General features: G+C 39.0%; 1 long non-coding RNA gene and 1 pseudogene across 1 annotated transcript; both read left to right on the plus strand.

The window, feature by feature from the left end:
- The first annotated feature begins 1,318 nt into the window (after window positions 1–1,318).
- On the plus strand, window positions 1,319–21,343 carry LOC117085956. Its single transcript, XR_004438150.1, has 3 exons — window positions 1,319–1,443; window positions 2,350–2,474; window positions 21,298–21,343. It is a non-coding gene; the product is annotated as an uncharacterized LOC117085956 (long non-coding RNA).
- Window positions 7,739–9,145, plus strand: LOC117085955 (annotated as a pseudogene).
- Window positions 21,344–21,842: the final 499 nt, after the last annotated feature.

Below are 21,842 nucleotides of genomic sequence, written 5' to 3' on the forward strand. Positions count from 1 at the left end.
GTCAAGCCATTTTTGTTCTATAGAGGCATACTTAACAGCCAAGGACAGTAACAGGCGATGGAAAGCCAGGTGTCAAAGTTAGAGGGCCTGTGGTGGCATATGAAAAAGTGTTTCATCTTTTGCAGTAGGACAGCTTGAAAAAACCGAGGACCAAGCCCGAGACTTAATAGTTCAAAGGATAAACTTCAAAGACAGTTGCAAGCCAAGGTAAGTCTATTATGCCAACATTGGCAAACTGCTTGGGAAAACCTGTGACCCTGACAAATTAGATGGAGACATCTGAATCGATGGTGCTGGAGATTTTTACTCCCCAGACTCCTGAATTTCTGAGCTTTCAGTCATAGCACACCCCTCCATGTTAAGGGCAGGCACTCCCCGCTTCATTCTCAGGCTGGATGACAATGCAGAGGCTTCTTTCCTCAGGAAACATGCTCCCTTCAAGACTTGTCCTGTCTCCAGGCCATTATAGTTAGTATCTCCAGGCCTAAAATTAGGGTTAAGTGATGATAAAGTTAAGCAAAACTCAGTTGAGGTGCTGGAAGTGAAGTGAGGGGAAACAGACTATACCCCAAAGGAACTGCAAGAATTAGGAAGAGTTGGAGGAATATGCTTGAGGTTGGAATCCGTGCTTAAGAGGATCAAAACATAAAATTAGGGAGGAGTTTGATGGCAGCCCCTACACTGGGTCTTTGGATTGCTAAGAGTTATCTTAAATTAGAGGGTTTTAATACCCTGGCTAGGATCCTGTGAGATGGTGTGAACTCATTACCAGGATGGCTTCTTGAAGTTTGGAAAAAGTAATGGTCCTTTCTGAGCAAAGTCGAAACACTAGGATTACTGTGACATGGTGGAAGAATGGATTTAAAAGGTTAAGGGAATTGGGTATGTTGGAATGGATTAGAAGATGAGATGATTGTGTGCCGTGGGAAGGCTCAGTGGACACACAATTGAATGGGGCCGTAGAAACCTGCACTGATGATGGGGTATAAGCATCTCTAAAAATATGTGGTAGCTCTCAGTGGGCCATATTAGATAGTAGGAAAAGAAAACAGTTCAGCTTCCTGATGGCAATATATGACAAGATTCTGAAAAATAGTGGCTAAAGTGGCAGTGCCCAACTGCCAAAAGTCAGGGGGTTACAGTTAATGAGAAAGTGAGAATGGTAGTCAAGGGGTCCTAACCTGCAAAGAGTTATGGAGAAGGCTAATGTATCATAGCACTTTAGGGACAAAACAAATGGGTAGCCAACACGAATACTACTCAGTTTGTCCCATTAGATAAAATTAAGGATGGATTACATGGAAGCTAAGGGTAGTCACCCCAATAAAAAGCTAGCATCCCTTGCTCAATTTCTGGGCCTGAGTCACTTCAGACCTGGAGCTCAGACTGAAGAGGTGGCTGGGACCCAGGAGGAAAGACATGACACCATGGCATCTGTACAAGGTAATGATTCCCTTTGGTGTTTCCTCAAAGGGACCCAGAGCCATTTGCTCTGGTAATTCTAAGCTTAGGAAAGGGGCAATACAAGGGATTTCAAGGATTGTTGAACACAGAATGTGAATTGATATTGATATTCAGATAGTGTCCCTGTTGCTTCTTTGTAGGGGATGAGGGAGGAGTTGGGTTATACAAGGAGTCCTGGGCAAGTTTAAGCTTACAGTGGTTTCACAGCATGTGTGGAGGGCCACGTGAAGCCTCTGACACTGCCTACCCTTGTGTCTTCTTACTTCAGCCAGGTAGTAATACACAATAGTGTCACTTGCAGGATGCAGTACCACCCTTAGGGATCTAAAAGATGCAGAGACGATCATCTCATCACATCTGTCAATTCACCATTTTGGCCCCTGCAGAAATTTTATGGATCCTAGAAGATGGCGATAGACAAGCTCAACAAAGTAATATCCTTGATTGCAACTGCTATGCTAGATGTGGTATCTTCATTAGAGCAGATGCATGTGGCCCAAGTATATGGAATATCTTGGTTCGTGCAAATGTATTCTTCTCTCTCAATAAGAGAAGGGAATCAGAAACAATTTGTATTTACACAGAATGGGCAACAATATATATTTATAGTTTTGTAAACTACACCACTTTATCCTAAAGAACATAGATCTGTTACATAATGACTATGTTGAGGCTGGATGAACAAGTGACTAGCCCATTGAGAACTTGGTAGGAGATGTGTTCCAGAGGGAGGAGATAAAGCTTATGAACTTTCAGTGGATAAACCTTATAAATTTTTTGCCATACTCATAAATTTTTCAGGGTTCCAATGATGAGGGGCAGTTTGATGCATCTGATCTAAAGTATAAAGCAAATGACAACATGTATTCTCTTACTCTGAGGAAGGAAGCACAATGCCTGGTGAGCCATCCTGAGTTCTGGAGGCAGCATATGTCACACCTGAGGATAGTGTCCCGGCCAGTGTAACAGTTGATGGAAAGGCTGCCTGTTTTAAGTGGAGCCCCCAGCAGGTAAGAGTTCCGCAGGTGGTCTAGGTTGCAGTGGAAGTAGCCCTGCTTTCTGGGCCATAGAGTGATGCTACTATATTGGAGATATTAGTGATGGGATAAGTTGTGCTGTAGCAAGCCGCAGCAGGAGAGTCACCGTGCTCATCTCTGGGTTATAGAGGAAGCTTATGCCATCTGCATTTAGAGACTCATATACTCCCAGAGGCAGACAGAATGGTTTCCAACTTACCAAGGCCTATCTAGTTACCACCACTGCCAAATGTCACCTGTCAGCAGCAGGGGCAACTGCCGCACCCTTGATGGGGTATCATCACTTGGGGAGACAAATCAGAGCAGCCACCCCAGAAAGGCTAGTGGTTCATTATCAGTGGAATAGATCCACATTCTTGGAATAGGCTTACCTTTCCTTCCTGCAGGGCCTCATCCAGCATTGGTACCTGGGGGCTTATGGAATATTTGATTCACTGGCATGAAATCCTACATAATATATGTCAGGCCATGGAATCATCTTTAAAGTAAAGAAGGCTGCAGTAATAGGCCTGTGACCATGGGAGTCACTGTGTCATATAGTGCACCACCCAGAAACTTCCTGCCTGATGATGTGGTGCAGTGGTGTGCTGAAAACACACTGAAGCAGCAGTTCAGAGGCAATACTCTGTAACAATTTCATACCATCCTTCAAGTTACAGATATGCATTGACCCACAGGTATTCCTATTCCAATGTGTTTCCAATAGATAAAGTGCATGTGTGGTAGATTGAATAGTGTCACTTTAAGGTCATGTTCTTCTGGAATGTCAGAATGTGACCTTATTTGGAAGTATCTCTGCAGATGTAACTTGCTAAGATGTTAGCTAGTTAGGCTAACATCTTAGGGGTTGGGCTTATATCCAAAGGTTAGGTGGGCTCATATCCAAAGATGATGAGAGGACACACAGACACACAAGAAAGAAAGCCATGAGAAGATGGAGTCAGAGATTGGTGTGATTCATCTGCAAGCCAAGGAATGCTAAGCATTGCCTGCAACCACCAGAAGTGAGAAGAGAAGCATGGAACAGATTATTCCTCAGACCCTCTAAAAGTAATAAACCCTGCCAACACCTTGATATTGAACTTCTGGCCTCCTGAATGGTGAGAGAATACATTTTCTGTTGTTTTCAGTCATCCAGTTTGTGATAATTTGTTATAGCAACCCTAGGAAGCTAATATGCCATGGGAATTAGGGGTGGAAGCAGGAGTTGCCACCACTCCCAGTGATTCACTGGGGAACATTATGCTTCCCATCTCTACACTCCTGGGTTCTGAATGACTAGAATTCTATGTCCTCAAGGGGATACCTTTCTTCATGGGACCCAGTAAATACCACCATTGGATAATAAGCGGTGCCTGCTACCTACCTTGGTATTTGTGACTTTTGATGTCTAGGGACTGTCACTGTCTTGGCAGAGATAAGTGCCTTTCTTCATCAGAAGGAGGTAGGGCTGCTCTTACCTGACGAGGATAGGGAGGATTTTAAGTGGAATCCAGCAACTCACTTGAGTTTTCTAGGTGCTCCTTTGCCCACTTGTGACTATACATGAGCATATATGGACATAGCCAACAGCCACAGGCTATGAAGGGCATAGTGACTAGACTCTTCGGGATGAGGGTTTGGGTCATGCCACCAGATAATTACCAAGACTAACAGAGGTGGTAGTTGTCAGGTAACTTTAGGACCTGCCCCAGCTTCAGAGAGCTGCCTTGGCTGAAATCAGATCCTTCCCAAAGCAGACCATGCATCTGGTGACTAAGTGACTGGTCTGGCTAATTTAGCCCAACACGGCCCATCATAACAAATAGCTATGAAGTTACTATCCCTATACAGAATCTAATAGTTGACACTTAAGAATATGGGGGTAAATATGCTTCTTCCTCTGAGTTTTGGTCATGGTTTGGCAAACTCCTTGCTAGAATACTGTAATGATGTATGTAAGGTTGACCTTTATAAGTCACCTACCAGCTTCTGCTCATGCAAAATGTACTAGCCCATTTCTGAAAGTGAATAGACCATACAGCATGCTCGCCTGTGCTTTAGAGAATGGCTAGTTACTTATTTGCCTAATGGGAATAAGTCAAAGAATGAAGTTTAATATATTAATCCCTAATAATATTTTGTGGAAACAGACATAGTACAATGCTAAATCAGGCATATGGAAGCATTTTAAATAAGAAATACAATGTAGATAGAGGCAAGAGCTTTCTTTTTATTTTCTTTCTTTTTTTTCTTTGGAGATGGAGTCACAGTCTGTCACCCAAGCTGGAGTGTAGTGGCCTGAACTCCGCTCACTGAAACCTCTGCCTCCGGGGGTCAAGTGGTTCTCCTGCCTCAGCCTCCCAAGTAGCTGGGATTACAGGCATGCACCATCACGCCTGGCTAACTTTTATATTTTTAGTAGAGACAAGGTTTTGCCATTTTGGCCAGGCTGGTCCGGAACTCCTGACCTGAGGTGATTTGCCTGCTTTGACCCCCCAAAGTGCTGTGATTACAGGCATGAGCCACCACACCTGGCCTGGGCATTTTTGACAAAGAGCTTTGGTGGGAAAGCAAAATAATATGCTAACTGCAATTTGCTGATTTGTATAACTCAATTTTGCCACTAAACAGCAGCACTTTTACATTAAATCCAGGTAAAAATTCAGTTAGCATTTGCTACATGCCCATTGTCAAAATACTAGAATACTAGGACAGTATTCCTATATATATGAAATATATATATGAAATTCCTATATATATGAAATTCCTATATATGAAAGATTTAAAGGTAAATACAGTATTATGTAAGCTGTTAAAGCTTAAATTTTATTAGAGAAAATAAGACACAATACAAGGTTAATAGTAGCTAACATTTGCTATGTGTTCTCTGTATGGCCCAAGCTGCTTTACCTGCATAGGCGCTTCGAATTCTCACAGCAGAGGTAGGGTACAGTATTTAGCTCCCTGAGCAAGCCAGGCCAGTCTCCTCACCCTGCTCTGTCTAGAGCTGTTCTAGTAGCAAACTGCCTGTGCTGCTAATGTGATTGTGGAAACAGAGCACTGTTGCTGCTGCTTCTGTCACTACAAACTAAAGGATCTGCTGCAGCAGTGGAGACCACTGCCTCTTGTCACTTGTGGGTATAACCTGATGGCATCTCTGGTCCCATGTCCTGGGGCCTTTTTATTGCCACTGAGGTATGACATGCAGTCGGATTTGCTTTTGAGTCCACTTTTGTGTAATGGAGAAGTGCAGGCATAGTAAAGCCTCATGGGAGTGACCTCTAACAAATGGGAAACAGAAATTAGTGGATAAACTTACTCCCTCTTCTCCGCTTTCATAGTAACTTCAAATGTTCTCGCTGAAGACGTCCTGTGAAATCAAGAAATCGGCTTGTCACAGACTCTGGCCATAAAGGACTCTACCCTGTGAGGTTTCTCTCCCCTCTTCACCACTTGGTTTCTCCTTCACTCACTCCTGCTTCTGTGGGACTGCACATTTAATATTTTCTGAGGAAACTGGGCTAACGCAGGTAGAAGTTACCAATACCAGGCTGAATGTGTGCTTAAGAAAAGTACAAAGGAAATGTAGAATGCGAAAAGGTAGAAATAAAAACTGGAGTCACTGTGGAAGGATTTAAGGATATTCTAGGCTGGACACCGATGGCTCAGGCCTGTAATCCCGGCACTTTGGGAAGCCGAGGCGGGTGCATCACCCGAGGTCAGGAATTCGAGACCCGCCTGGCCAGCGTGGCAAAACCCCGTCTCTACTAAAAATATAAAAATTAGCCAGGCGTGGTGGTGGGTTCTTGTAATCCCAGCTACTCTGGAGGCTGAGGCAGGAGAATCACTTGAATCCAGGAGTCGGAGGTTTCAGTGAGCCAAGATCGCCTCACTGCACTCCAACCTGGGTGACAGAGAGACAAGAAAAAAAAAAAAAAGAAAAAGGATAATCTACATGGGGAGGGACTTCCTAAACAAAGAAAGCATTTTTCAAATAAACAAACCTAGAATGTGTTCTTTAAATCAATAAATAATCTTGAAGGTGATTTATATTTTTTGATGAAATTTGTGTTATTCAATATTTTCTTTAGAAGTTGACTTTTGTAGGCATATGGTAATTTCAGTTCAAAATTGATTTTACTTTGTTAGCTCAGCATCACTGGCTCCAAATGATTCCTAGCTTTCCTACTTAAATGTAGGAATGTTTGAAAAATCAGTATTTATTACATTTGAAGATACCTGTGTATAATTCTAAAAGAATATTTTTCGAAAGTACTCGCAGCACCTTTAGAATAAATTAATCATTTTCCTAACTGATTTCAAAGGAGCAGCAGATATTTTCAATATAAAATTACTGATATGTTTGCATATATATATATATTTTTTATTATACTTTAAGTTCTAGGGTACATGTGCATAACATGCAGGTTTGTTACATATGTATACTTATGCCATGTTGGTGTGCTGCACCCATCAACTCGTCAGCACCCATCAATTCATCATTTATATCATGTATAACTCCCCAATGCAATCCCTCCCTCCTCCCTCCTCCCCATGATAGGCCCCGGTGTGTGATGTTCCCCTTCCCGAGTCCAAGTGATCTCATTGTTCAGTTCCCACCTATGAGTGAGAACATGCAGTGTTTGGTTTTCTCTTCTTGTGATAGTTTGCTAAGAATGATGGTTTCCAGCTGCATCCATGTCCCTACAAAGGACGCAAACTCATCCTTTTTGATGGCTGCATAGTATTCCATGGTGTATATGTGCCACATTTTCTTAATCCAGTCTGTCACAGATGGACATTTGGGTTGATTCCAAGTCTTTGCTATTGTGAATAGTGCCGCAATAAACATACGTGTGCATGTGTCTTTGTAGTATAATAATTTATAATCCTTTGGGTATATACCCAGTAGTGGGATATCTGGGTCATATGGTACATCTAGTTCTAGATCCTTGAGGAATCGCCATACTGTTTTCCATAATGGTTGAACTAGTTTACAATCCCACCAACAGTGTAAAAGTGTTCCTATTTCTCCACATCCTCTCCAACACCTGTTGTTTCCTGACTTCTTAATGATTGCCATTTTAACTGGTGTGAGATGGTATCTCATTGTGGTTTTGATTTGCATTTCTCTGAAGGCGAGTGATGATGAGCATTTTTTCATGTGTCTGTTGGCTGTATGAATCATTTTCAATTTTGTGATCAAATACAGCTTCAAGTTCTGGGTTTATCATTTCTTAAATATTGAGATCTTTTCCTAAGCTTCCTCATCTATAAGGAGAGGGTAATATCTCAGAAGGCTATTTTGATGATTAAATTAGATAAATGCATCTGAATTCTTTTGTACTATTTTAGGCATAATACATCGTAGCTCATAGTTAAATCTCTGATAGGGCAGAAACCTAGAACTTAGGTGTCACTTCCTTTCAAGCTTGGCGTTTGTTTGGTGGGGTCCCATGTGGGTTCAACATGCGTATCGAGAAGTGTTATTTCTGTTCGGGGCCCATCTACCCTGGACATGGCATGATTGCAAGGTGTTCAGATTTTGCAAATCTAAATGTCATAAGAACTTCAAAAAGAAGCGCAATCCTCACAAAGTTAGGCGAACCAAAGCATTCCGGAAAGCAGCTGGTAAAGAGCTTACAGTGGATAATTCATTTGAATTTGGAAAACATGGAAATGAACCTATCAAATGCCAGTAAGAGCTATGGAATAAAACTATTGATGCAATGAAGAGAGTTGAAGAGATCAAACAGAAACGCCAAGCTAAATTTATAATGAACATATTGAAGAAAAATAGCTACAGAAAGTTCAGGATATCAAAGAAGTCAAGCAAAGCATCCATCTTATCTGAGTCCCTCTTGCAGGCAAAGGGAAGCAATTGGAAGAGAAAATGGTACAGCAGTTACAAGAGGATGTGGACATGGAAGATGCTCCTTAAAAATCTCTGTAACCATTTCTTTGGTGTACATTTGAAAATGCCCTTTGGATACTTGGAACTACTAAATTATTTTATTTTTTACATAAGGTCACTTAAATGAAAAGTGATTAAAGTACATCTTTCCTACATTGCCATCTACATAACATCAGATATTACAGATGTTAGATTGCATCTCAATGTTAAATCTTCACTGATTGATGTACTTAAGTAAATCACGAAAATTCTGCTTATAACTATAGAAGTGAATTGTGGATGTAAAATGGTTATGCCATTTGGATAATGGCACTAGGCAGCATTTGTACAGTAACTAATGGCAAAAATTCATGGCTAGTGACGTATAAAATAAAATATTCTTTTCAGTAAAATATTCCCTTTGTTAATGTTATGGGGGGCGGATACAAAAAGGAACTAACAATTTATATGGCAGTGTCAGATATTATTTTTATTTTAGTATTTCCTGTTTTGGTTTATTTGCATCTTAGAAGAGCATAATGACATTGATTGATGAAGCCTAATTATGCTGCACTGTTTTGACCTGGTTTAACCCTTCTCATAGGTAGTTGTGGATGTTGGGGATGAGAACTGAATAATCTTTGCCTGGAGTGACACTACACTCTAGAATTTCCACTTTGGAGAATATTCAAATAACTTGTGATTCCTGGTAAAACAAACATTTTTCTAGCCCAACAATGATCTAGAAGCAGAGTAATCCCAGCACCTTTTAAAAGTTATTATGTGGTTTTCTTTTAAAAAGCTCCTGTTTTTGGAAAATAGAATTTATAGGTACAACATATGTTCATTATTTTGTACATAAAATAAACCATTTAAAAAGTAAAAAAAAAAAAAAAGAAAAAGTGAAAAAAAAAAAAAGAAACCTAGAACTTAACCAACAAGTCAGTGAAAATCATGCTATGCTATGGGTGTCCGTGTGTGAGGGTAATGATCTTAGCCTAAGATGGTACTGCTATTTTAATACATGTGGAAATTTGGCCAGTGTGTTTGTGGTGGTCATTTTATAAAAGAGGAATGATTTGAATTTTATCTCTGTATATATGCTGTGGTTGCCAGACAGCTCAATTATTATAGCTTCCTGCAGTCTGTGCTGTCTACTGAAATTATTATCCCTGGCCCTCACTCTTTTTTTTTTTTTTAAAGCTGTATTGAGGTATAATTGATGTACAATAAACTACACATATTTCAAAAGTATGATTTGACACATTTTGACATATGTATATATCCATGAAATCATCACCACAATAAACATATTCATCACTCCAAAAATTTTCTTTTGCAATCCCTCTCTCCAGTCTCTTCTCTCAACTCCCATTTACTCTGGACCCAGGCAACAACTAATCTGTTTCTTGTCACTACAAATTAGTTTGTATTTCTAGAATTTTATATTAATAGAATCATGCAGTATGTACTCATTTTTGTTTTGGATTTTTTTTTTTTTTTTTACTGAGTGTAATTATTTTGAGATTTACCCATGTAGTTCATTCCCTTTTTTGCTGAGTGGCATTCCATTGTATAGATATACCACAAGTTGTCTATCCTTTTGCTTGTTTCTTGACATTTGGGCTGTTTCCAGTTTTTGGCTATTACAAATAAAACTGCTATTTATATTCACATGCAAGTTTTGGTATTAATATATGGTTTCATTTCTTTAGGTTGAATATGTAGGTGTGGAAAGGCTAGAACATATTTTAAAAAACTGCCAAACTGTTTTTTAAAATGACTGTATCTTGTTACATTTCTAGACAACTTATCTTTTTTCTTGACAGCACATGGTATGCAATCTTTTAATTTTAGCTCTAATGGGTGTGCTATTAGGCAATAAACATTTAGGATTGTTACGTTATGATCGAGCCTTTTATCATTATGAAATAACTCCCTCACCCTGATTCCCAATAATATTCTTGGTTCTGAAATTTATTTTATCTGATATTTTTATAGCTGTTCCAGCTATCTTTTGATTAGTTGAAATGTGGTTTATATTTTTCTAGCCGTTTACTTTTAATCGTTCGTGCCTATATGCTCAAAGTAAGTTTCTTATAGGCAGTATATAGTTGGGCCTTGCATTTTTATCCAATCTGACAATCTGTCTTCTAATTGGGGTGTTTAGAACATTTACATTTAATATGATTATCATTTAGTTCAGTTTATATTTATCACCCTGCTATTGCTTTCTGTTTGTCCCACATTGTCTATGTTTTCTATATTCCCTTTTTAAAAAAAAATTTGGATTAACCACATTTTTTTGTGATTTCATTTTATATCCTTTGTTGGCCTATAAGCTGTAGTTTGCTGTTTTATTGTTTTAGTGGTTGCTTTAGAGTTTATAGTACACACATCTTTAACTTATCACAGCCTTTCTTCAAGTGATATTTTAACATCTCATGTACTGTACAAGAGCCTTATACATTCTTAATTCTTGTAAATTTATACATTTTTTTCTCCTGTTTCTCATCTCTGGATATTCATGCTTTGTCATGTGCTTTACATTTTACATAAATTATAAACTCCACACTACATTAATAAGCCTAGCTGCAAGTCCACCCAGACTCAGTTCTTTCTATTCAGGGAGTCCACTGGGCTCTACTTGGGTTTCACCACCCTACACTGTGGCCTGCAAAATCTCTTAAGGTAGAAGTTTGGGTAATTGCAAGACTCACTCTATTCGTTTTTCATCTTTTAGGAATTATTGTCTCTTGAATTACTTGATACCCAGTATCTTAAAAATTGTTATTTCATATATTTTGTGTGTTTTTAAATTTCTTTCAAGTGGGGGAGTAAATCTGATCCATGCTGCTTTATTCTGGCTGAGGTGAAAGCTGTGATCCAGATATATTTTAATGCATAGAAACTAGTCCATTAGACACGACTTTCCTTTGGAATATTATTTTTCATTCGTGTTTATAAAGATTCTTTTAGTATTTTTAATCCACCAAAGAAAAAAATGCATGGCAATAAACTACTTGCAGTACTGTATCTATTCCTAACAAAATAAACTTAGTAATATTAGTAAACTTGCCTTAAAAAATCTTGTCAGTGGTTTTTCATCAGTAAACTAAAAATAATTCTTACTACCACCTTTACATTTAGTAGATATTTATAAGTTTTTAAAAATATTGTTATTGAAAGTTTAATGTAACTCTAGATTTTGCTTGTCAGGAGAAACCAGGGCAATCAGTGATCCTTCTTTTTTCTTAATTTTTAAAAGATATAGTTCTATATTCAGAGATGTTCAAGGCTAACTTGTAAGAATCTTATGGTTTTTGATGAGAAAACATTTTCTTCCTACTAATATCTGTACCCTAATAAAAGTTAAGCCTCTATTGCTTCATGGTGGCTGAGAAGGTATAAATAGAAAGAACAGATCTCTGCAGGTCCTTAGGAGATTTGCAAAGTTTGAAAATGCTGAGTATCATCTGGTTTAGTTATTTACCTAATTCAGGGGTCTTCTGTATATTGCTGACTCAGCTTATCCAAACTGTTTATAGGCTGTGCTTCTTGTCTTTCTACAACTGCATATAGTTGTATCTTTACAGGAAATGAAGATTATTGTACTGAATAAACCCTATAAACTAGATCATATGTACCTAGGGTTTCAATTGATAGGCTTACGAGATCCTGGCTCATGGACAAAGATTTTTGGCAGTATTAAATATCTATCTTGATTTAATCATTTCACAAGTATACATATATTAAAATCTCACGTTGAACACTAAGTATATACAGTTTTTATTTGTTAACTATAACAGAATAAAGCTGAGGGAAATTTTTATCTTAGTATAGTAGGCAGAATAATGGCTTCCCGAGGGTGTTCATGTCCTAATTCCAGGAAACTGCAAATGTGTTATGTTATATCACAAAGGGAAATTAAAGTAGCCGATGGAATTAAATTTGCTAAGTACCTGATACAGTTTGACTGTGTCCCCACCCAAATCTCAACTTGAATTGTTTCTCTCAGAATTTCCACATGTTGTGGGAGGGACGCAGGGGGAGGTAATTGAATCATGGGAGCCAGTCTTTCCTTGCTATTCTCATAGTAGTCAATACGTCTCTTGAGATCTGATGGGTTTATCAGGGGTTTCCGCTTTTGCTTCTTCCTCATTTTCTCTTGCCACCACCATGTAAAAAGTGCCTTTCAACTCCCGCCATGATTCTGAGACCTCCCCAGCCATGTGGAACTGTAAGTCCAATTAAACCTCTTTTTCTACCCAGCCTTGGGTGTCTTTATCAGCAGCTTGAAAATGGACTAATGTAGGCCCTGACCTTAAATCAAAAAGGTTTTTAAAGGTGGAAGACAGGCAGAAGAGAAGATTGAAGTGATGAGATATGAGGAATTGGGTCTTTACCTTCCCAATATGACTAGGATTTCTTTGAACATGAAGTAAGGGGATGATGAGCCAAGGGATATGGCGGCCTCTAGAAGGTGGAAAAGGCAAGGAAACAAATTCTCCGCTAGAGGCTTCAGAAAGGCACACAAGCCTGCCAACACTTTGATTTTAGCCCAGTGAAGCCTGTGTCAGACTACTAACCTACAAAACTATAGATAGTAAATGTGCATTTTTATTTTTTCTGAGATAGAGTCTCGCTCTGTCGCCCAGGCTGGAGTGCAGTGGCGCGATCTCGGCTCACTGCAAGCTCCACCTCCTGGGTTCATGCCATTCTCCTGCCTCAGCTTCCCGAATAGCTGGGACTACAGGCGCCTGCAGCACGCCTGGCTAATTTTTTGTATTTTTTGGTAGAGACGGGGTTTCACCATGTTAGCTAGGATGGTCTCGATCTCCTGATCTCGTGATCCACCTGCCTTGGCCTCCCAAAGTGCTGGGATTACAGGCATGAGCCACCATGCCCAGCCTTGTGCATTGTTTTAAGCCACTAAATTTGTGATAATTTGTTATGATAGCAATAGGAAACGAATACACTTAGTTATCTCCCAAACCTTAAATGAAAGTGTAAACACTTTGGCATGTTTCATATGACTATAGGATCAAATGCTTTTACCTAAAACAGTTATTTCAATACAAAATTGAAATGCTTCCAGAATTTATGGTGAAGTATTAGCTAAGCCATAAGTGAGGTACAGAAAATTATCACATTATAACTCCTCAAAGAGAAAAAGCAGAAAGTGAACTAACACAGTCTCACAACATTAGTACTTAGCACGTTGTCTGATAGTGTTTATATTAATGGAGAAATTTAAACTGACTCATGAAATGTGAAACTCTATAGTCTTTGGGATATTGTCATTAGGCAAAATAATTAAAACAAAAGATGCCAAATAATTGTTACTGGAAGTCATCATAAATGCTGTATTTGGTCTCTTGGTTTCTTTATTCAACATTGTCTACAAGCTTTTTTTTTTTTTTTTTTGAGATGGAGTCTTGCTCTGTCACCGGGGCTGGAGTGCAGTGGCCGGATCTCAGCTCACTGCAAGCTCCGCCTCCCGGGTTTACGCCATTCTCCTGCCTCAGCCTCCCGAGTAGCTGGGACTACAGGCGCCCGCCACCTCGCCCGGCTAGTTTTTTGTATTTTTTTTTTTAGTAGAGACGGGGTTTCACCGTGTTAGCCAGGATGGTCTCGATCTCCTGACCTCGTGATCCGCCCGTCTCGGCCTCCCAAAGTGCTGGGATTACAGGCTTGAGCCACCGCGCCCGGCCTACAAGCTTTTTACATCAGTGAGGACCAAGTCATTAATGGAACCACAGAACAAACTTATTCTAAACATTCGATGCTATTCTAAACATCGAAACAGTAAAATCTCTTTACAGTGCAACTTCCCTGGGCTAGATGAAGGATTCCATGTCTGAGTTAACATAAGAAACCATAAAGAGAGAGAAGAAATGCTCTGTAACTGTGTTTCAAATTTGAAAGCTTGCACAGTCCTGAGAAAACAATTGTGGATTCCTAGGATTCCACAGGATGTACTGGTTAAGAGGGCATAGCTCTTTTTGAGAAAAACCTATGAGTTCAACAGAGGTATAAAAGTCAGAGTGAAAATAGCAACAGACTCTTTAAATAGCTCACGCAACTCTGAAGCCAAAATAATTTTTACATAGTTAATGCAAGGAAATGACTACTGTAGAGTAGAATCACAATTATAAACATGAAGGGCAGACACACACACATTGTTATTTTACATTTTGAGATTTACATGTATTCTGTGTAACATTTCTGTAAGAAATATATATGTAACATATATGCTATATATATATTCCTTATTATACAAATTTAGTATAAAGAGTCCTCTTTTTACATGATGCAAGTTTTTCTTAGCCTCCGAGAGAAGAAAACACAACGAAAGCAAGGTTTGTAGCATCTATATGGCTTTGACCTGTAGGCATCTGGTGCCAAGTGCTTTGTCAGCCCATTACTATGTAACACACCTGATGAGCTCATCAAATTATCTTATTTTGCTGATAGTATTTCTCTGTTTCAAAAAAGAAATGTACTTAATGCTATCAGACAATCATCATAATAAAAAAAGACTAGCATTATTGAAGTTTTGTGTGTCTGGAAACTCTTGTTGTTGAATAAAAGGAAAGTTAAAAAAATATTTTTTTTCCTCCAAATTTCGGTCTAGAATGCCACCCAGGCTTCTCAGTCTAGCTTTGAACTTGAGTCTAAAGAAAATATTTGATCTTCTTTATCTTTCAACTTGACAAAATGTTCTTCCTTTTTGAAATCCCGCTTTTTGTTTTAAGTGTGCTTGTCAATGTGTTTTATGAAGGTAAAGCTCTTAGAGGTATGATACGAGTCTGTTTTTGTTTAACCTTTGAACATCCTCTTAAGTATCTACCCCACCAAGTTGGCATCCAAAAAATATTTCTCATTAAAATCGTACTTGTCCTATAGTGGTTTGGAAGTAATAGAAGAAAGTGTTGGATTTACCTTTTTCACTTAGAGGTTTAAATACTTAAAGGTAACATTTCATTTCATTGAACAAATACACATTGAGGCCCTTATGCATGGCGATGGTTAATATTCATTAAAAGATTAACTGACACAGCCAGCGTGACTAAATTATGTGTTTGATACTTAAGAAACTTAAAAATCATCCATGGATTACAAAATATGCTTGTAATGGAACAAAAAGCTGTACTTGTTTTCAAATAATGTTATTTGGTCAAACGACCAAAGAATACCGGATTCCAGCTCTATAACTACTCCTTATTGCATGAGATAAATATACAGAAAAAGGGCAAACTTATTCTTTATTAATAGGTGATGACTTTGCTTTAATCCAATGCAGGACCCTAGTGACCTAGGCTGAAACTTGAGAAAAACTCTTTCCTAAGTGCTTCCAACCTGAAATGCCCACTCAGCGTTTTTTCCCCATGAAAGTAGGATGTATAGATGGGGGTAAGAGGAGGCATCATAGAGAACACAAATTGTCTCTAGTCACAATGGAGAATAATGAAGAAATATAGCTTATTAAAATATGTCATGTGAGTCTACATAAAATGACAAGGATAATTCAATCTTTGGAAGTCACATTGCTGACTCTGGGATTAACTTTAATTAGCAGGCCTCTGACATTGCCTTAATTTTTGTTAAAATAGAAGTGAGAATATTCTGGCCTGCCATGGTGACTCACATTTGTAATCCCAGTGCTTTGGGAGGCCAAGGCAGGCAGATGGAGAGAGTTTGGGGGTTCAAGATCAGCTTGTGTAACATGGTGGTGAGCACTTGTAGTTCCAGCTACTTGGAAGGCTGAGGTGGGAGGACGGCGTGAGCCTGAGAGGTGGAAGTTGCAGTGAGCCAAGATTGCGCCACTACACTCCAGCCTGGGCGACAGAGCCAGACCCTGTTTCACACACACATGAAAAGAAGTGAGAATATTCGGATTTTAAATCAAACAACTTAATCCATGAGCTTCTGCTTTATGCTAACTGAAAAGTCATTATTAGGAAGGATGTATTAGCTACTAAGATAGCCATTAATAAGTAATAATATAATTGTGTGTAGTTCAAATAAATGCATTTGCATAGCACTTTAGACTACATCTTGAATAATGCAGCATGAATAATAAAAGCTCTTTTTTATCTGGAATTTGTCATTCACTCAGTTTCCATTTTAAAAAGGCACTTAATTTGGCTGCCTTTCAGAGAATTCCTGATTCCTTAGTATGCTGATGTCTTCTAATATCAGAATGCTAGAGTGCAGTGACCTTCATTTATAGTTCAACTGTGAGCTAAGTCTGAAAATAGACCTCATAGCACCCATTGAGCACACTACTTTATGAGCAAACTATACAAGGACACTATTTTTTAAGGAAAGGTAAAGAGATCTTGGTCTTAACAGTTATGGGAGAATAAAGAAAACCAACATGGCTGTGGCAGAGAGTGAGAAGTGTCTGCCACCCACAAGAAGAGGAAGAGAAGGATTCCTGCAGGGCTTCTTGCACCACTAGGACGGCTGCAAGATGAAGCTTGAATCCTATGCAGAAATGGTTGGTAGAGCTGCAGCCACACATGCAGCTTTTGGGAGCAGTTGCAAAGACTTGAAAGAGGGCTTAGAGTCTGCACAGTCACATTTCCATCTATTCTTCTGGCTTCTACCTGACCAGGCCACTCACTCAAACACTACTTATGTCAAGATTACCAGTGGTCTCCATGCTGCCACATCCAAGGATCAGCCTCCCAGTATCATACCCTCTCCTCAATATTTTACACAGGTTGCTACTATCTTTTCCCTCAAACATATTTCCTTTGGTTTCCACGAAATCATACTCTTCCAGCTTTCCTCTTACCCCACTGACCATTCCTTCTTAGAGAACTTTGCTGGCTTCACTTCCTTTCTCTACTTTAAATGCTGAATCTAAATGGTGCAACCAAATGTGTGATTGTGCACTTTCTGCCTACATGATCTTGCTACTGGTGCCCTGGGTTCTTGTAACCAAATCGTTTTGGTAGAATTGGCACCAATTCTTATTTAAAGGTCTGGTAAAATTTGGGATATGAATCCATCTGGTCCTTGGCTTCTTTTCGTTGTTAGCAATTTTAAAATTACAGATTCAATATCACCACTTGCTATTAGTCTGTTCAGAATTTCTACTTCCTGATTCAATCTAGGAGGGTTGTATGTTCCCAGGAATTTATTAATTTCTTCAAAATTTTTAGTTTGTGTGCATAGAGATTCTCATGGTAGTCTTAAATGATCTTTTGCATTACTGTGGTGTTGGTTGTAATGTCTCCATTTTCATTTCTCAAACTCCTGGCTGCAAGCAATCCTCCTGCCTTGGCCATCCAAAGTGCTGGGATTAGAGTTGTGAGCCACAATGCCCAGCCCTCCATTTTTATTTCTAATTGAGCTTATTTGAATCTTCTTTCTTCTTTCCTTGGTTAATCTAGTTAATGGTCTATACATTTGGTTTATCTTTCCAAATAACCACCTTTTTGTTTCATTAATCTTTTATATAGTTTTTCATTTTAATTTCATTTAGTTCTACTCTAATCTTTGTTACTTCTTTTCATCTGCTAGCTTTGGGTTTAGTTTGTTCTTGTTTCTTTAGCTTCTTGAGGTGTGGCTTTACATTGTCAATTTGTGATCTTTCAGACTTTAATGTAGGCATTGAGTGCTATAAACTTTCCTCTTATAGGGAAGTTCTCTTATAGAACTTCCCAGAAGTTCTGATAATTTGTGGATAACTATTATCATTCATTTTGAATAAATTTAAATTTCCATCCTGATTTATCTGTTAACTCAAAAATCATTCAGGAGCAGATTGTTTAATTTCCATGTATTCGTAGACTTTTGAAGCTTTCTTTAGGAGTTGATTTCAGGTTTTGTCACTGTGGTCTGAGAATATATATGATATGATTTCTATTTTTAAAAATTTATTGATACTCGCTTTCTGGCCTATCATATATGCTGTCTTGGAGAGTGTTCTATATTCTAAGAAGAATATATTCTGCAGGTCTTAGGTAGAATGTCCTGAAAATATCTATTAGGTCCATTTGATCTAGAGTGTAGTTTAAGTAAAGTGTTTCTTTGTTAACTTTCTACCTTAATGATCTATCTAGTGCTGTCAGTGTAGTGTTGAAGTGTTGAAGTCTTTTGCTATTATTGTGTTGCTGTCTATCTCTTTTCTTAGGTCTAGTAGTAATTGTTTTATGAATCTGGAAGCTACAGAGTTAGGTGCGCATGTATTTAGAATTGCAATATCTTCTTGTTAGGTTGATCCTATTATCATATATAATGACTTTTTTTGGTCTTGTTTTTAACTTTTAAAGACAGTTTTATCCGATATAAGAATAGCTACTCCTGCTTGCTTTTGTTTTCCATTTGTGTGGAATATCTTTTTCCACCCCTTTGCCTCGAGTCTGTAAGAATCCTTACATGTTAGGTCTCCTGAAGACAGCAGATGTTTGATTTGTGATTTTTTTTTTTTAATCCATTCTGCCAAACTGTATCTTTTAAGTGGAGCATTTAGACCATTTACATTCAGTGTTAATATTGAGATGTGAGATACTGTTCCAGTCATCATGTTGATTGTTACCTAGATACTTCGTTTTCTTTGTTTTTTGTTTGTTTGTTTTTTGAAACAGGATCTTACTCTGTTACCCAGGCTAGAGTGCAATGGTACAATTTTGGCTCAATGAAACTCTCACCTCCTGGGTTCAAGTGATTCTCCTGCCTCAGCCTCCCGAGTAGTTGGGATTACAGGTGCCCACCACCATGCCCAACCAATTTTTGTATTTTTAGTAGAGATAGGGTTTCACCATGTTGGTCAGGCTGGTCTCAAACTTCTGACCTCAGGTGATCCACCTGCCTCGGCCTCCCAAAGTGCTGGGATTACAGGCGTGAGCCACTGTGCCTGGCCATATTATTGTTTTTATAAACTGTGAGTTTTATGCTTTCAAGAGGTTCTATTTCAGTGCATATTGATCCTTTGTTTCAAGACTTAGAACTCCTTTTAGCATTTTTTGTAGGACTGCTCCAGCAGTGACAAATTCACTCAGCATTTGCTTGTCTGGAAAATACTTTATTTCTTCTTCATTTATGAAACTTAGTTTCACTGGATACAAAATTCTTGGCTAAAAGTTATACTGTTTAAGCAGGGTAAATATAAGACCTCAATCCCTTTTGGCTTATAAAGTTTCTGCTGTGAAGTCTACTGTTAGTCTGATAGGTTTTCCTTTATAGGTTACCTGATGCTTTTATCTCACTGCTCTGAGAAGTCTTTCCTTTATGTTGACTTTAGATAGCCTCATGATTGTATTCCTTGATGATGTCCTTTTTGCAGTGAATCTCCCAGGAGTTCTTTGGGCTTCTTGTATTTGTGAATCTAAATCTCTAGCAACACCTGGGAAATTTTCCTCAATTATTTCCTCAAAGAAGTTTTCCAAACTTTTTCTTTCTCTTTTCCCTCAGGAACACCAGTGAATCTTAGGTCTGGACATTTTATATAATCCCGTATTTCTTGAAGACGTTCATTTCTTTTGATTCATTTTTCTTTATTTTTGTCTGATTGGGTTAGCTCAAAAACCTTATCTTTGAGCTTTGAAATTATTTCTTCTACTTATTCCAGTCTATTGTTAAAACTTTACACTGCATTGCTGAGTGTGTTGGCTCATGCCTGTAATCCAGCACTTTGGGAGGCCGAGGCAGGCCAATCACTTGTGGTCAGGAGTTCGAGAACAGCCTGGCCAACACAGGAAACCCCATCTCTACTAAAAATACAAGAATTAGCCAGGCGTGGTGGCAGGTGCCTATAATCCCAGCTACTCGGGAGGCTGAGGCAGGAGAATCACTTGAACCTGGGAGGTGAAGGTTGCAGTGAGCCAAGATTGCACCACTACACTCTAGCTCAGGCAACAGAGTGAGACTCTGTCTCAAAACAAGCAAAAAAACCAAAAACCACAAAACAAAAAAACCCACAAAACTTTACATTTTGTAATGCCCTAAATATATTTTACATTTCCAAAAGTTATGATTGATTTTTCTTCAAAATATGTCTTTAGAAAATTTTTGACTCGTATCCTGAATTGTTTTTTACATTTCTTTATGTTAGTTTTCACATTTCTTTTATATCTCCCTGAGTAGCATAATAATAAACTCTTTGAATTCTTTGCCTGATATTTCAAAGATTTCATCTTGCTTTGGATCCATTGCTGGAGATTTACTGTGATCTTTTGGGGGATGTTATAGAATCCTATTTTGTCATATTGTCAGAATTATTTCTCTGGTTTTTTCTCATTGGGGTAGACATTTTTCCTAGTTATTCTTGAATTTATTTTTGATTTACCTGTGTGTGTGTGGTTTTTTTTTAAATTTCTTTTTCTTTTCCCCTTAAGGATGTGACTTCAATGTTTACAGTTCTTTGTGACTGAATTTGGGTTTGGTGTTTTCAGGGGTGAAGGCTCTGTATGAGTCCCTTGGTTATAAGTCTTTGTATAATAGCTTTCTTAGAAGCTGGCTATAGTAGCAATGTGCTCAGTGTATGAGCAAGTTCACTGACTCCTATGAGGTTGGAATGGCAGAGGTCTCTGAAAACTTATCTCATTCCTCTGTGGTATGCACTTATTTATTTATTTATGCCCTAGTGTTTTATTTTCTGGGTTGAATAGTTCAGGCTTCAGATGAATAAGGAAGGAGTCCTTGGGTTTAAACTGGCTGTGACTAAAGCAGGTGGGTCGATGCAATACCTAATGGGGCACTGAGGTCCCAGCCTTGACAGAGGTGATTGGGGACTTCTTGGTGAAATGTGCTGAGGTCTCATCATGGGGAAGGGTGGGAGCCACTTCAGCTCCCCTGCCAGGCTGGTAGGAAAGTGAACTATCTCCCAGTCACACTGCTGACCCTGTGTTTAGCTATTCAGATCAGACAGGTATTTATTTCTATTTTGATGTTCCATATAAACAGGGATCATGACTCTACCCTTCATGCAAGACAGACATGGAGGGCACTCCTGCCATGAGGATGCAGTCCCTTTGAGGTGTTCCAGAAAGACTGTCTACAGGTATACTCATGCTGAGCTCCCGTGGGAGAAGCCCCAGCTGTGTCTGCAGTGGTGGAGGAGGTGAAAAACAACTCCCCTTCTCCAAGATCCTTCACAATCACTAGGGCTGCTTGCCTGTTGGAGTAGAGCCACAGACTTTCCTCTCTGAACCCAGCACTGCACCTGTGCCTCTGTTGAAATAAACTTCCCACAAGCAGAAAGTTCTGAGACTCAAGGCTTGCAAGTCTGCATTCTTTTGTCCCACAGGTTGCTTCCTTCATGTGGTGCCATCCCCCTTCCCCTAGGAGTAGGAGCCCCTGAGAGCCAGACTACTGTGAGTGCTGCTACTCCTCTGGGTCCAGCCGCCCAGTGGGCTGTCACATTATAGGCTGGTTCTAGAGAATGTCTGCAAGGGATCCAGTGATATGCCCTGTCCTCAAGTGTCTCAGAAGTGGGCACCAGCACTAGC

Source organism: Trachypithecus francoisi, unplaced genomic scaffold, assembly GCF_009764315.1.
Source record: "Trachypithecus francoisi isolate TF-2019V2 unplaced genomic scaffold, Tfra_2.0 Lachesis_group1, whole genome shotgun sequence".
Classification (NCBI taxonomy): Eukaryota; Metazoa; Chordata; class Mammalia; order Primates; family Cercopithecidae; genus Trachypithecus; species Trachypithecus francoisi.